Source organism: Eumetopias jubatus, unplaced genomic scaffold (assembly GCF_037043125.1).
Source record: "Eumetopias jubatus isolate StellerSeaLion01/CBP00866 unplaced genomic scaffold, mEumJub1_p1.0 scaffold_17, whole genome shotgun sequence".
In the NCBI taxonomy this organism is placed as follows: Eukaryota; Metazoa; Chordata; class Mammalia; order Carnivora; family Otariidae; genus Eumetopias; species Eumetopias jubatus.
The window spans coordinates 79,181,003-79,196,329 of NW_028274823.1; positions in this window are offsets into that span (position 1 = coordinate 79,181,003).

Here is a 15,327-nt window from a genome sequence, read left to right on the forward strand (position 1 = left end):
ACAACAGAAGTCAGACTTTTCATCTGCCATGAGGCAGATAAAATTAATCTTACCTTCGAAGCCCATGAAATCAAGCAACTAGTCACCAAAGTGGCAAATTGCTAATGTAGTCTTTAATGGATTTTATCTCTTTCCCTGCTTCATACACCTGTCCCTAGAGCTTTCTCCCAGGATGGTGTTCCAGAACCAACCAGGGGGACATAATTTTTTTCTCTCTCTCTCAAGCTCCGCTTTGGGGAGAACCCTAAAAATGAAGTCAGTAGCTTCATGTCTCATTATGTCTGTTGACTTGCCTGGTTATCTTTCTATCCATTCACCCATCCTTCTTAAGGACCTTATATTTTAGAACAAAATAGTTGAACTGAGGAGAAAGCATAGATCAATGGATAATTAGGATGATATGCTAATAAATACCAAGACATAAACACTTTTAATATGTTGGGCATCCTTTCCAGATCCTTTCTTCAGATATTTAAATATTTATGCATCTGTGATATATTTTTACAAAAATGGGATTTTACTATCATTTTAATATCCACACACAGGCAGACAGACACGTATACATATATCTTATTGATAAACATTAGTTTATTTTCAGTTTCTTACTCTTACAAAACACTGTTCTCAGCTTGCCTTTACATTCATCCATGTTCAATGAAACAAGTTATTTTCTTTTTTTTTTTAAGATTTTATTTATATATTTATTTGACAGAGAGAGAGTTAGCGAGAGAGGGAACATAAGCAGGGGGAGTGGGAGAGGGAGAGAATCGGGCTTCCCGCGGAGCAGGGAGCCTGATGCGGAGCTTGATCTCAGGACCCTGGGATCATGACCTGAGCTGAAGGCAGACGCTTAATGACTGAGCCACCCAGGCGCCCTAAAACAAGTTCTTTTCTTAACATAAATTACTGTGTGAACAGTAATCAGTTTTACAGAGAATTTGCACCAACTGAAATTCTTTCCACAAGTGGTTTATGAGATACATGGTTTTTTTAAATTTTATTTTATTATGTTATGCTAATCACCATACATTACATCATTAGTTTTTGATATAGTGTTCCATGATTCATTGTTTGTGTATAACACCCAGCGCTCCATGCAGAACGTGCCCTCTTTAATACCCATCACCAGGCTAACCCATCCCCCACCCCCCTCCCCTCTAGAACCCTCCGTTTGTTTCTCACAGTCCATAGTCTTTCATGTTTTATCATACCCCCACAGGCAATTCATGACATTATTTATTTTCTTAGGTATTCTGAAAAAGAATACACACACATACACAATTATAGATAACTGAGATATACATAAATATCATTTAATTTGTATTTGATTGTTATTAAAGTGTCACAGTTTTGAGTGTGTGTGTGTTGAGGGTTCCTATCCTTCATCTACTAGGTCATAATGAGCTCTCCAAACACTCATTCATTTCAACGGCCAATAATATTTATGGAGGACCTACTGTACACTAGGTAATATGTGTTAGGAGTGGCAGGTAGCACTGTGAATATAAAACATGGCTTCTTCCCTCTTGTGCCCCAAGTCTAGCAAAAAAGATGGCCACTAACAATGTCACCTAAGATGTGGTTGATAAATGATTCCCTGGCAGAGAAAGTATGGCAGAAGAGCTAAGAGAGTCAGTCCATCAGGGCGTCAGGGAAGACAACCCATAGACATAAGGCTTAAATTGAGATTGGAAGAGTACATGAGAGTGAGTCAGGTAAAGAAGGACAGAAGAACATTTCATGGAGAGGAAAAGAGCACAAAGCACAGTTTTCTTAGGGTATTTTTTGTTTTTAACCATTTCAACAAAGGGAAATTAAAAATTTTTTTACTGTCAAACGTATAAACACTTTCCCGTAAATTTAAATTTTTGATGTCATACCTAGGTACTCCATTATCACCATAAGGTCATATTATCATTCACTTACATTTTCTTCAGCACTTTAATTATTTCAGTTTTTCTGGTTCAAATATTTTTTCCATTCAAACCTGCTATTTGTTTCTATGACAAATCACCTTTCTTCTCTACATTATAAAGTCAGAGAAAAATAATTTTTTTCCTTTTTTTCAATTTTTTTATTGTTATGTTACTCACCATACATCATTAGTTTTTGATGTAGTGTTCCATGATTCCTTGTTTGTGCATAACACCCAGTGCTCTACGCAGAACGTGCCCTCTTTAATACCCATCACCAGGCGAACCCATCCCCCCACCCCCTCCCCTCTAGAACCCTCCGTTTGTTTCTCAGAGTCCATCATCTCTCATGGTGCGTCTCCCCCTCCGACTTACTCCCCTTCATTTTTCCCATCCTGCTATCTTCTTCTTTTTTTTCTTCACATATATTGCATTATTTGTTTCAGAAGTACTGATCTGTGATTCAACAGTCTTGCACAATTCACAGCGCTCACCGTAGCACATACCCTCCCCAATGTCTGTCACCCAGCCACGCCATCCCTCCCACCCCTCACCACTCCAGCAACCCTCAGTTTGTTTCCCGAGGATAAAAATTCCTCATATCAGCGAGGTCATATGATACATGTCTTTCTCTGATTGACTTATTTCACTTAGCATAACACCCTCCAGTTCCATCCATGTCGTTGCAAATGGCAAGATTTCATTCCTTTTTGTGGCTGCATAATATTCCATTGTGTATATATACCACCTCTTCTTTATCCATGCATCTGTCGATGGACATCTTGGCTCTTTCCACAGTTTGGCTATAGTGGACATTGCTGCTATAAACATTGGCGTGCACATAACCCATCGGATCCCTACATTTGTATCTTTGGGGTAAATACCCAGTAGTGCAATTGCTGGATCGTATGGTAGCTCTATTTTCAACTGTTTGAGGAACCTCCATACTGTTTTCCAGAGGGATTGCACCAGCTTGCATTCCCACCAACAGTGTAGGAGGGTTCCCCTTTCTCCACATCCCCGCCAAGGTTTGTCGTTTCCTGACTTGTTAATTCTAGCCATTCTGACTGGTGTGAGGTGGTATCTCATTGAGGATTTGATTTGGATTTCCCCGATGTCGAACGATGTTGAGCACTTTTTCATGCGTCTGTTGGCCATTTGGATGTCTTCTTTGGAAAAATGTTGTTCCTGTCTTCTGCCCATTTCATGATGGGATTATTTGTTCTTTGGGTGTTGAGTTTGATAAGTTCTTTATAGATTTTGGATACTAACCCTTTATCTGATATGTCATTTGCAAATATTTTCTCCCATTCTGTCGGTTGTCTTTTGGTTTTGTGGACTGTTTCTTTGGCTGTGCAAAAGCTTTTTATCTTGATGAAATCCCAATAGTTCATTTTTGCCCTTGCTTCCCTTGCCTTTGGCGATGTTTCTAGGAAGAAGTTGCTGCGGCTGAGGTGGAAGAGGTGGCTGCCTGTGTTCTCCTTTAGGATTTTGATGGACTCCTGTCTCACGTTTAGGTCTTTCAACCATTTGGAGTCTATTTTTGTGTGTGGTGTAAGGATATGGTCCAGTTTCATTCTTCTGCATGTCGCTGTCCAATTTTCCCAACACCATTTGTGGAAGAGACTGTCTTTATTCCATTGGACATTATTTCCTGCTTTGTCAAAGATGAGTTGACCATAGAGTTGAGGGTCCATTTCTGGGCTCTCCATTCTGTTCCATTGATCTATGTGTCTGTTTTTGTGCGAGTACCATACTGTCTTGATGATGACAGCTTTGGAATATAGCTGGAAGTCCGGAATTGTGATGACGCCAGCTTTGCTTTTCTTTTTGAATATTCCTCTGGCTATTCGGGGTCTCTTCTGGTTCCATACAAATTTTAGGATTATTTGTTCCATTTCTTTGAAAAAGGGGGATGGTATTTTGATGGGGATTGCATTGAATGTGTAGATTGCTCTAGGTAGCACTGACATCTTCACAATGTTTGTTCGTACAATCCATGAGCATGGAACGTTTTTCCATTTCTTTGTGTCTTCTTCAATTTCTTTCAAGAGTATTTTATAGTTTTCTGAGTACAGATCCTTTGCCTCGTTGGTTAAATTTATTCCTAGGTATCTTATGGTTTGGGGTGCAATTGTAAATGGGATCGACTCCTTGACTTTACTCTCTTCTGTCTTGTTGTTGGTGTATAGGAATGCCACTGATTTCTGTGCATTGATTTTATATCCTGCTACTTTACTGAATTCCTGTATGAGTTCTGGCAGTTTTGGGGTGGAGTCTTTTGAGTTTTCCACATACAGTATCATATCATCTGCAAAGAGTGAGAGTTTGACTTCTTCTTTGCTCATTTGGATGCCTTTGATTTCTTTTTGTTGTCTGATTGCTGTGGCTAGGACTTCTAATATGATTTTGAAAAGCAGTGGTGAGAATGGAGATCCCTGCCACGTTCCTGACCTTAGGGGAAAAGCTCTCAGCTTTTCCCCATTGAGAATGATATTCGCTGTAGGCTTTTCATAGATGGCTTTTATAATGAGGTATGTACCCTCTATCCCTATACTCTGAAGAGTTTTGATCAAGAAAGGATGCTGTACTTTGTCAAATGCTTTTTCTGCATCCATTGAGAGGATCATAGGATTCTTGTTCTTTCTTTTGTTAATGTATTGTATCACGTTGATTGATTTGCGGATGTTGAACCAGCCTTGCAGCCCAGGGATAAATCCCACTTGATCATGGTGAATAATCCTTTTAATGTACTGTTGGATCCTATTGGCTAGTGTTTTGGTGAGAATTTTTGCATCCATATTCATCAAGGATATTGGTCTGTAATTCTCCTTTTTGATGGGGTCTTTGTCTGGTATTGGGATCAAGGTAATGGTGGCCTCATAAAATGAGTTCAGAAGTTTTCCTTCCATTTCTATTTTTTGGAACAGTTTCAGGAGAATAGGTATTAATTCTTCTTTAAATGTTTGATAGAATTCCCCTGGGAAGCCGTCTGGCCCTGGGCTTTTGTTTTTTGGGAGATTTTTGATGACTGCTTCAATTTCCTTTGTGGTTATAAGTCTGTTCAGGTTTTCTATTTCTTCCTGGTTCAGTTTTGGTGGTTGATACATCTCTAGGAATGCACCCATTTCTTCCAGGTTATCTAATTTGCTGGCATAGAGTTGCTCATAATATGTTCTTATAATTGTTTGTATTTCTTTAGTGTGGGTTGTGATCTCTCCTCTTTCATTCATGATTTTGTTGATTGGGGTCATTTCTCTTTTCTTTTTGATCAGTCTGGCCAGCGGTTTATCAATCTTGTTAATTCTTTCAAAGAACCGCCTCCTAGTTTCGTGGATCTGTTCTACTGTTCTTTTGGTTTCTATTTCATTGATTTCTGCTCTGATCTTTATTATTTCTCTTCTCCTGCTGAGTTTAGGCTTTATTTGCTGTTCTTTCTCTAGCTCCTTTAGGTGTAGGGTTAGGTTGTGTATTCGAGACCTTTCTTGTTTCTTGAGAAAGGCTTGTATTGCTATATACTTTCCTCTCAGGACTGCCTTTGCTGTATCCCAAAGATTTTGAACAGTTGTGTTTTCATTTTCATTGGTTTCCAGGAATTTTTTTAATTCTTCTTTAATTTCCTGGTTGACCCATTCATTCTTCAGTAGGATGCTCTTTAGCCTCCATGTATTTGAGTTCTTTCCGACTCTCCTCTTGTGATTGAGTTCTAGTTTCAAAGCACTGTGGTCTGAAAATATGCAAGGAATAATCCCAATCTTTTGGTACCGGTTGAGACCTGATTTGTGATCTAGGATGTGATCAATTCTGGAGAATGTTCCATGGCACTAGAGAAGAATGTGTATTCCGTTGCTTTGGGAATGGAATGTTCTGAATATGTCTGTGAAGTCCATTTGGTCCAGTGTTTCATTTAAAGTCTTTATTTCCTTGTTGATCTTTTGCTTAGATGATCTGTCCATTTCAGTCAGGGGGGTGTTAAAGTCCCCCACTATTATTGTATTGTTGTCAATATGTTTCTTTGCTTTTCTTATTAATTGCCTTATAAAAGTGGCTGCTCCCATGTTAGGGGCATAGATATTTACAGTTGTTAGATCTTGTTGTTGGATAGACCCTTTAAGTAAGATATAGTGTCCTTCTTCATCTCTTATTACAGGCTTTGTTTTAAAATCTTATTTGTCTGGGTGCCTGGGTGGCTCAGTCGTTAAGCGTCTGCCTTCGGCTCAGGTCATGATCCCCGGGTCCTGGGATCGAGTCCCGCATCGGGCTCCCTGCTCCTTGGGAGCCTGCTTCTCCCTCTGCTTCTCCCTCTCTCTCTCTCTCCCTCTCGCTCTCTCCTCCTCTGTCTCTCATGAATAAATAAATAAAATCTTTAAAAAAAAAAATAAATAAAATAAAATCTTATTTGTCTGATTTAAGAATTGCCACCCCAGTTTTCTTTTGGTGTCCATTAGCATGGAAAATGGTTCTCCACCTCCTCACTTTCAATCTGGCGGTGTCTTTGCGTCTAAAATGAGTCTCTTGCAGACAGCATATGGATGGGTCTTGTTTTTTAATCCAATCTGATAACCTGTGTCTTTTGATTGGGGCATTGAGCCCATTTACATTCAGGGTAACTATTGAAAGATAGGAATTTAGTGCCATTGTATTGCCTGTAAGGTGACTGTGACTCTATACTGTCTGTGTTCCTTTCTGGTGTACGCTGCTTTTAGGCTCTCTCTTTGCTTATAGGACCTCTTTCAATATTTCTTGGAGGGCTGGTTTTGTGTTTACAAATTCCTTTAGTTTTTGTTTGTCCTGGAAGCTTTTTACCTCTCCTATTATTTTCAATGACAGTCTTGCTGGATATAGTATTCTTGGCTGCATATTTTTCCCGTTTAGTGCTCTGAAGATATCATGCCAGTCCTTTCTGGCCTGCCAGGTCTCTGTGGATAGGTCTGTTGCCAATCTAATGATTCTACCATTGTAGGTTACATATCTCTTCTCCCGAGCCGCTTTCAGGATTTTCTCTTTGTCTCTGAGACTCGTAAGTTTTACTATTAGATGTTGGGGTGTTGACCTATTTTTATTGATTTTGAGAGGGGTTCTCTGTGCCTCCTGGATTTTGATGCCTGTTTCCTTCCCCACATTAGGGAAGTTCTCTGCTATAATTTGCTCCAATATTCCTTCTGCCCCTCTCTCTCTTTCTTCTTCTTCTGGGATCCCAATTATTCTAATGTTGTTTCATCTTATAGTATCGCTTATCTCTCGAATTCTGCCCTCGTGATCCTGTAGTTGTTTCTCCCTCTTTTTCTCAGCCTCTTTATTTTCCATCATTTGGTCTTCTATATCGCTGATTCTCTCTTCTGCCTCATTTATCCTAGCAGTTAGTGTCCCCATTTTTTATTTCACCTCATTAATATCCTTTTTTATTTCAACTTGGTTAGATTTTAGTTCTTTTATTTCTCCAGAAAGGGTTTCTCTAATAACTTCCACGCTTTTTTCAAGCCCAGCTAGTATCTTTAAAGTCATGATTCTGAACTCTAGGTCCGACATCGTACTAATGTCCGTATTGAGTAGGGCCCTGGCAGACGGTACTACCTCTTGTTCTTTTTGCTGAGGTGATTTTTTTTGTCTTGTTTTTGTCCAGAGGAGAACAGATGAATGAGAGAACAAAATGCTAACAGGTTAACAACGTCCCCAGCAAATATACTCTATACAATCAGAAAAGACCTGAAACCAGGGGAAAAGAAAGGGAAAGAAAGAAAAAAGAAAGAGGAAAAAAAGAAAAAGAAAAAGATAAAAAAACAAAAACAGAACAAAACAAAAAAAAAACAGAATATGATCAAATATGATCAGGCTAGTGCATAGATCAGTGCCATACAGTAGATTTTGGGTGTATTTTGGTCTGTTGGAAGAAAGTGCCTCCTGAGATTTTAAATGAAGAAAGACTTATATATGTACAAAATAAGGGTTGATAAATGAAGGGATGGAAGATGACTGTAAAGATGAAACTTATAAAAGGTTTTATAAACGGAATTGATAAGAAGTTGTTTGAAAGAAGAAAGAAGAAGATTTAAAAAAAAGAGAAAAAATGGGAGAGACTGTGATCAGGCAGGAGACTAGAACAAAGCCATACTCTAGTGATTTAGGGTATATGTTGATCTGTTAGAAGAAACTGTATATCAAAATTTTAAAGAGAGAACGACTTATATATATATGCCAAATATAAGGGTAACTACTATGAAGGGTTAAAATATGACTCTAAAAATGAAAAATAAAAAATGTTTTTTTAAAAAAGGGATTGATAAGATGTTGGTTGAAAAAGGGAAAAAGAAAATTTCAAAAAAACCCACAAAAAACAGTTAAAAAAATTAAGTTTGAAAAACTAATGAATCATGGTAAAAAAGCTATGGATTCTATGTGCAGTATTCCCCTAGCGCTGGAGTTCTCCCGTTCTCCTTCTTGGCTGGCTCTTCGTGCTGATCTTCTGGGGGAGGGGCCTGTTGCCGTGGTTCCCAAATGTCTTTGCCGGAGGCGGAATTGCCCCGCCCCTGTCGGTCCGGGCTAAGCAAGCTGCTCGGGTTTGCTCTCAGGAGCTTTTGTTCCCTGCAAGCTCTCGGTACAGCTTTGGAGGACCAGGGTGAAAATGGTGGCCTCCCAATCTCCGCCCGGAGGAGCTGAGAACTCGAGGCCCCGCTCCTCAGTGCGCCCCCAGAGAAAAGCAGTCACTCCCGTGTCCCCGGTCTCCGGCCGCACTCCGTGCTCACCCGGCCTGTGACCGAGCGTTTCTATCTCTGGCACCCGACCCCGTGCAGAGTCTCCAAACCCAGCAGATCCCTGCGGTGCGCTCCCGCGCCGCTTCTCCCGGGGGAGGAAGGGGAGTCTCCCCGGATCTGCCGCTTGTTGGGTCCCCGCTGGAGGAGCAGTGGCCCGACTGGGCCGCGGATCACAGTTGATGGCCACCCCGAGCTGAGAGCCCGCGCCTCGGCTCCGTCTCTGCAGCCGGCTTCCCCGCTCCGATCCCTGGGAGCTCTGCCGCACTCAGGCACCCCCGGTCTTTCTGTGACCCCGAGGGTCCTGAGACCACACTGTCCCGCGAGGGTTCCACCCCCCGCTTAGCCACTGGAGCGACGTCCCTCAGCGGAGCCGACTTCTAAAATGTCCGATTTTGTGCTCCGCGGCTCTAGCACTTGCCAGAAGCGGCCGACGGAGGCCCCCTCCCCCGCCGTCTATCCTCCCGAATATCGCCTCGGATTCACTTCTCCGCACATCCTACCTTCCAGTAAGTGGTCGCTTCTCTGTTCAGAGAGTTGTTGCTACTCTCTTCTTCGGTCTCCTGTTGAGTTCGTAGGTGTTCAGAATGGTTTGATCCCTATCCAGCTGAATTCCTGAGACCAGACGAAATCCAAGTCTCCTACTCCTCCGCCATCTTGCTCCGCCCCTTTTTGCTTTTTTTAAAACATATAATGTATTGTTTGTTTCAGGGGTACAGGTCTGTGATTCATCAGTCTTACACAATTCACAGCGCTCACCATAATACATACCTTCCCCAGTGTTCATCACCCAGCCACCCTATCACTCCTGCCCCCCTCCACTCCAACAACCCTCAGTTTCCTGAGATTAAGAGTCTCTTATGGTTTGTCTCCCTCTCTGCTTTCATCTTGTTTCATTTTACCCCTCCCTTCCTCTATGATCCTCTATCTTGTTTCTCAAATTCTTCATATCAGTGAGATCATATGATACTTATCTTTCTCTGATCGACTTATTTCACTTAGAATAATACCCTCTGTTCCATCTACATTGTTGCAAATGACGTTTCATTTTTTTGATGTCTGCATAATATTCCATTCTATATATATACTACATTGTCTTTATCCATTCATCTGTTGATGGACATCTAGGCTCTTTCCATAGTTCGGCTATTGTGGACAAGACTGCTATCAACAATGGGGTGCACGTGAACCTTTGGATCACTACACTTGTATCTTTGGGGTAAATACACAGTAGTGTAAATGCTGGGTTGTAGGGTAGCTCTATTTTCAACTGTTTGAGGAACCTCCATACTGTTTTCCAGAGGGGTTTCACCAGCTTGCATTCCCAAAAACAGTGTAGGAGGGTCCCCCTTTCTCCGCATCCCTGCCAACATCTGTCATTTCCTAACTTGTTAATTCTAGCCATTCTGACTGGTGTGAGGTGGTATCTCATTGAGGTTTTGATTTGGATTTCCCTGAAGCTGAGTGATATTGACCACTTTTTCATGTGTTTGTTAGCCATCTGGATATCTTCTTTGCAGAAATGTCTTTTCTTGTCTTCTGCCCATTTCTTGATTGGATTATTTGTTCTTTGGTGTTGAGTTTGATAAGTTCTTTATAGATTTTCAATACTAGCCCTTTATCTGATATGTCATTTGCAAATATCTTCTCCCATTCTGTTGGTTGTCTTTTGGTTTTGTTAACTGTTTCCTTTGCTGTGCAAAAGCTTTTAATCTTGATGAAGTCCCAATAGTTCATTTTTACCCTTGCTTCCCTTGCGTTTGGCAATGTTTCCAGGAAGAATTTGTTCCAGCTGAGGTCAAAGAGGTTGCTGCCTGTGTTCTCCTCAAGGATTTTGATGGATTCCTGTCTCACATTTAGGTCTTTCATCCATTTTGAGTCTATTTTTGTGTGTGGTGTAAGAAAATGGTCCAGTTTCATTCTTCTGCAGGTGGCTTTCCAATTTTCCCAATGCCATTTGTTGAAGAGACTGTCTTTTTTCCATTAGACATTCTTTCCTGTTTTGTCAAAGATGAGTTGACCATAGAGTTGAGGATCCATTTCTGGGCTCTCCATTCTGTTCCATTGATCTATGTGTCTGTTTTTATGCCAGTACCATACTGCCTTGATGATTACAGCTTTGTAATAGAGCTGGAAGTCCGGAATTGTGATGCCACCAGCTTTGATTTCATTTTTCAACATTGCTCTGGCTATTCTGGGTCTTTTCTTGTTCCATACAAATCTTAGGATTATTTGTTCCATTTCTTTGAAAAAAGTTGCTGGTATTTTGATAGGGATTGCTTTAAATGTGCAGATTGCTCTAGGTAGCATAGACATTTTCACAATATTTGTTCTTCCAATCCATGAGCATAGAACCTTTTTCCAATTCTTTATGTCTTCCTGTATTTCTTTCATGAGTATTCTATAATTTTTTGAGTACAGATCCTTTGCCTCTTTGGTTAGATTTATTCCTAGGTATCTTATGGTTTGGGGTGCAACTGTAAGTGGGATCAACTCCTTAATTTCTCTTTCTTCTCTCTTATTGTTAGTGTATAGATATGCAACTGATTTCTGTGCATTGATTTTATATGCTGCCAATTTACTGAATTCTTGTATGTGTTCTAGCAGTTTTGGGGCGGAGTCTTTGGGTTTTCCACATAAAGTATCATATCATCTGCAAAAAGTGAGAGTTTGACTTCTTCTTTGCTTATTCGGATGCCTTTGATTTCTTTTTGTTGTCTGATTGCTGTGGCTAGGACTTCTAATACTATGTTGAATAGCAGTGGTGAAAGTGGACATCCCTGCCATGTTCCTGACCTTAGGGAAAAGCTCTCAGTTTTCCCCATTGAAAATGATATTCAATGTGGTTTTTTCATAGATGGCTTTTATGATATTGAGGTATGTAACCTCTATCCCTACACTGTGAAGAGTTTTAATCAAGAAAGGATGATGTACTTTATCAAATGTTTTTTCTGCATCTATTGAGAGGATCATATGTTACTTGTTCTTTCTTTTATTAATGTATTGTATTACATTGATTGATTTGCAAATGTTGAACCAAACTTTCAGCCCAGGAATCAACCCCACTTGGTCATGGCGAATAATCCTTTTAATGTACTGTTGGATCCTATTGGCTGGTAATTTGGCGAGAATTTTTGCATCCATGTTCGTCAGGGATATTGGTCTGTGATTGTCCTTTTTGATGGGGTCTTTGTCTGGTTTGGGGATCAAGGTATTGCTGGCCTTATAAAATGAGTTTGGAAGTTTTCCTTCCATTTCTATTTTTTAGAACAGTTTTAGAAGAATAGGTATTAATTCTTCTTTAAATGTTTGATAGAATTCCCCTGGGAAGCCATCTGGCCCTGGGCTCTTGCTTGTTGGGAGATTTTTGATGACTGCTTCAATTTCCTTAGTGGTTATGGGTCTGTTCAGGTTTTCTATTTCTTCCTGGTTCAGTTTTGGTAGTTTTTACATCTCTTGGAATGCATCCATTTCTTCCAGATTGTCTAATTTGCTGGCATATAGTTGCTCATAATATGTTCTTATAATTGTATTTCTTTGGTGTTGTTGTGATCTCTCCTCTTTCATTTATGCATTTATTTGGGTCATTTCTCTTTTCTTTCTGATAAGTCTGGCCAGGGGTTTATCAATCTTATTAATTCTTTCCAAGAACCAGCTCCTAGTTTCGTTGATCTGTTCTACTGTTCTTTTGGTTTCTATTTCATTGATTTCTGCTCTAATCTTTATTATTGCTCTTCTGCTGGGTTTAGGCTTTATTTGCTGTTCTTTCTCCAACTCCTGTAGGTGTAGGGTTAGGTTGTATATTTGAGACCTTTCTTGTTTCTTGAGAAAGGCTTGTATTGCTATATACTTTCCTCTCAGGACTGCCTTTGCTGCATCCCAAAGATTTTGAACAGTTGTGTTTTCATTTTCATTTGTTTCCATGAATTTTTTTAAAGATTTTTTTATTTTATTTATTTGAAAGAGAGAGACACAGCAAGAGAGGCACCACAAGCAGGGGGAGTGGCAGAGGGAGAAGCAGGCTTCCTGCGGAGCAGTGACCCCGAATGCGGAGCTCGATCCCAGGACCCAGAGATCACGACTTGAGCCAAAGGCAGATGCTTAACGACTAAGCCCCCCCAGGCACCCCTGTTTCCATGAATTTTTTTTATTCTTAATTTTGTGGTAGACCCATTCACTCTTTAGTGGGATGCTCTTTAGCTTCCATGTACTTGAGTTCTTTCTGACTTTCCTCTTGTGATTGAGTTCTAGTTTCAGAGAATTTTGGTCTGAAAATATGTAGGGAATGATCCCAATCTTTTGGTACTGGCTGAGACCTGATTTTTGACCTAGGATGTGATCTATTCTGGAGAATGTTCCATAGGCACTAGAGCAAAATGTGTATTCTGTTGCTTTTGGATGGAATGTTCTGAATATATCTGTGAAGTCTATCTGGTCCAGTGTGTCATTTAAAGCCTTTATTTCCTTGTTGATCTTTTGCTTAGATGGTCTGTCCATTTCAGTGAGGGGGGTGTTAAAGTACCCTAAAATTATTGTATTATTGTTTATGTGTTTCTTTGATTTTGTTATTAATTGGCTTATACAATTGGCTGCTCCCATGTTAGGGGCATAGTTATTTAAAACTGTTAAATCTTCTTGTTGGATAGATACTTTGTAAGATATAGTGTCCTTCCTCGTCTCTTATTACCGTCTTTAGTTTAAAGTCTAATTTGTCTGATATAAGGATTGCCACCCCAGCTTTCTTTTGGTGTCCATTAGCATGGTAAATGGTTTTCTAACCCCTTAGGTTATAAATAGATTTTTAAAATATTTTATTTATTTATTTGATAAAGAGCAATAGAGGGAACACAAGCAGGGGGAGTGTGAGAGGGAGAAGTAGGCTCCCCACTGCAGGGCTCGATCCCTGGGATCATGACCTGAGCTGAAGGCCGAAGCTTAATAGCTGGGCCACCCAGGTGCCCCCCACTCTTCACTTTAAATCTGGAGGTGTCTTTGCTTCTAAAGTGAGTCTCTTGCAGACAGCATATCAATGGGTCTTGTTTTCTTTTTTTATCCAATCTGATACCCTGTGTCTTTTGATTGGGGCATTTAGCCCATTTACATTCAGGGTACCTATTGAAAGATATGAATTTAGTGCCATTGTATTGCCTGTAAGTTGACCGTTACTGTATATTGTCTGTGTTCCTTTCTGGTCTATGTTACTTTTAAGCTCTGTCTTTGCTTAGAGGACCCCTTTCAATATTTCTTTTAGGGCTGGTTTGGTGTTTGCAAATTCCTTTAGTTTTTGTTTGTCCTGGAAGCCTTTTATCTCTCCTTCTATTTTTCAACGACAGCCTAGCTGGATATAGTATTCTTGGCTGCTTATTTTTCTCGTTTAGTGCTCTGAATATATCATGCCAATCCTTTCTGGCCTGCCAGTTCTCTGGGTAGGTCTGCTGCCAATCTAATGTTTCTACCATTGTAGGTTACAGACCTCTTGTCCCGAGCTGCTTTCAGGATTTTCTCTTTGTCTCTGAGATTTGTGAGTTTTACTATTAGATGTCAGGGTGTTGGCCTATTTTTATTGATTTTGAGAGGGGTTCTCTGTGCCTCCTGGATTTTGATGCCTGTTTCCTTCCCCAAATTAGGGAAGTTCTCTGCTATAATTTACTCCAAAATACCTTCTGTCCCCCTCTCTCTTCTTCTTCTGGGATCCTAATTGTTCTAATGTTGTTTCGCTACATGGTATCACTTATCTCTCCAATTCTCCCCTTGTGATCCAGTAGTTGTTTATCTCCCCTTTTCTCATCTTCTTTATTCTCCATCATTTGGTCTTCTTTATTACACGAATTCCCTCTTCTCCCTCATATATCCTAGCAGTTAGAGCTTCCATTTTTGATTGCACCTCATTAATAGCCTTTTTGATTTCGACTTGGTTAGATTTTAGTTCTTTTATTTCTCCATAAAGGGATTCTCTAGTATCTTCTATGCTTTTTTCAAGCCCAGCTAGTGCTTTTATAATCGTCATTTTGAACTCTAGTTCTGACATCTTACTAATGTCTGTATTGATTAGGTCCCTGGCAGTCGGTACTGCTTATTGTTCTTTTTTGTTGAGGTGAATTTTTCTGTCTTGTCATTTTGTCCAGAGGAGAATAGATGAATGAGAGAACAAAATGCTAAAAGGGTAACAACGACCCAAGGAAAAAAATACATTAAACAAATCAGAAGAGACTTGAAACCAGGAGGAAAAGAAAAGGAAAAAAAAAGAGAAAGAATATGATCAGGCTGGTTAATAGAACAGAGCCACACACTAGATTTTGGGTGTATCTTGTTCTGTTAGAAGAAATTGTCTCCCAAAATTTTAAAGAAAGAAAAACTTACATATATACAAAAATAAGGGTAAGTATGATGAAGGGATGGAATATGACTGCAAAGATGAAAATTAAATAAGATTTTAAAAAAGGAATTGTTATGATAAGTTGGTTGAAAAAAGAATGAAAAAATTAAAAAAAAAAGAATGTGATCAGGCGGGAGACTGGGACAATGTCATATACACTAAATTTAGGGTATATTTTGGTCTGTTAGAAGAAACTGTATCCCAAAAGCTTAAAGAAAGAAAAACACACACACACATATATGTGTGTGTGTGTGTGTGTGTGTGTGTGTGTGTATACACAAAAAATAAG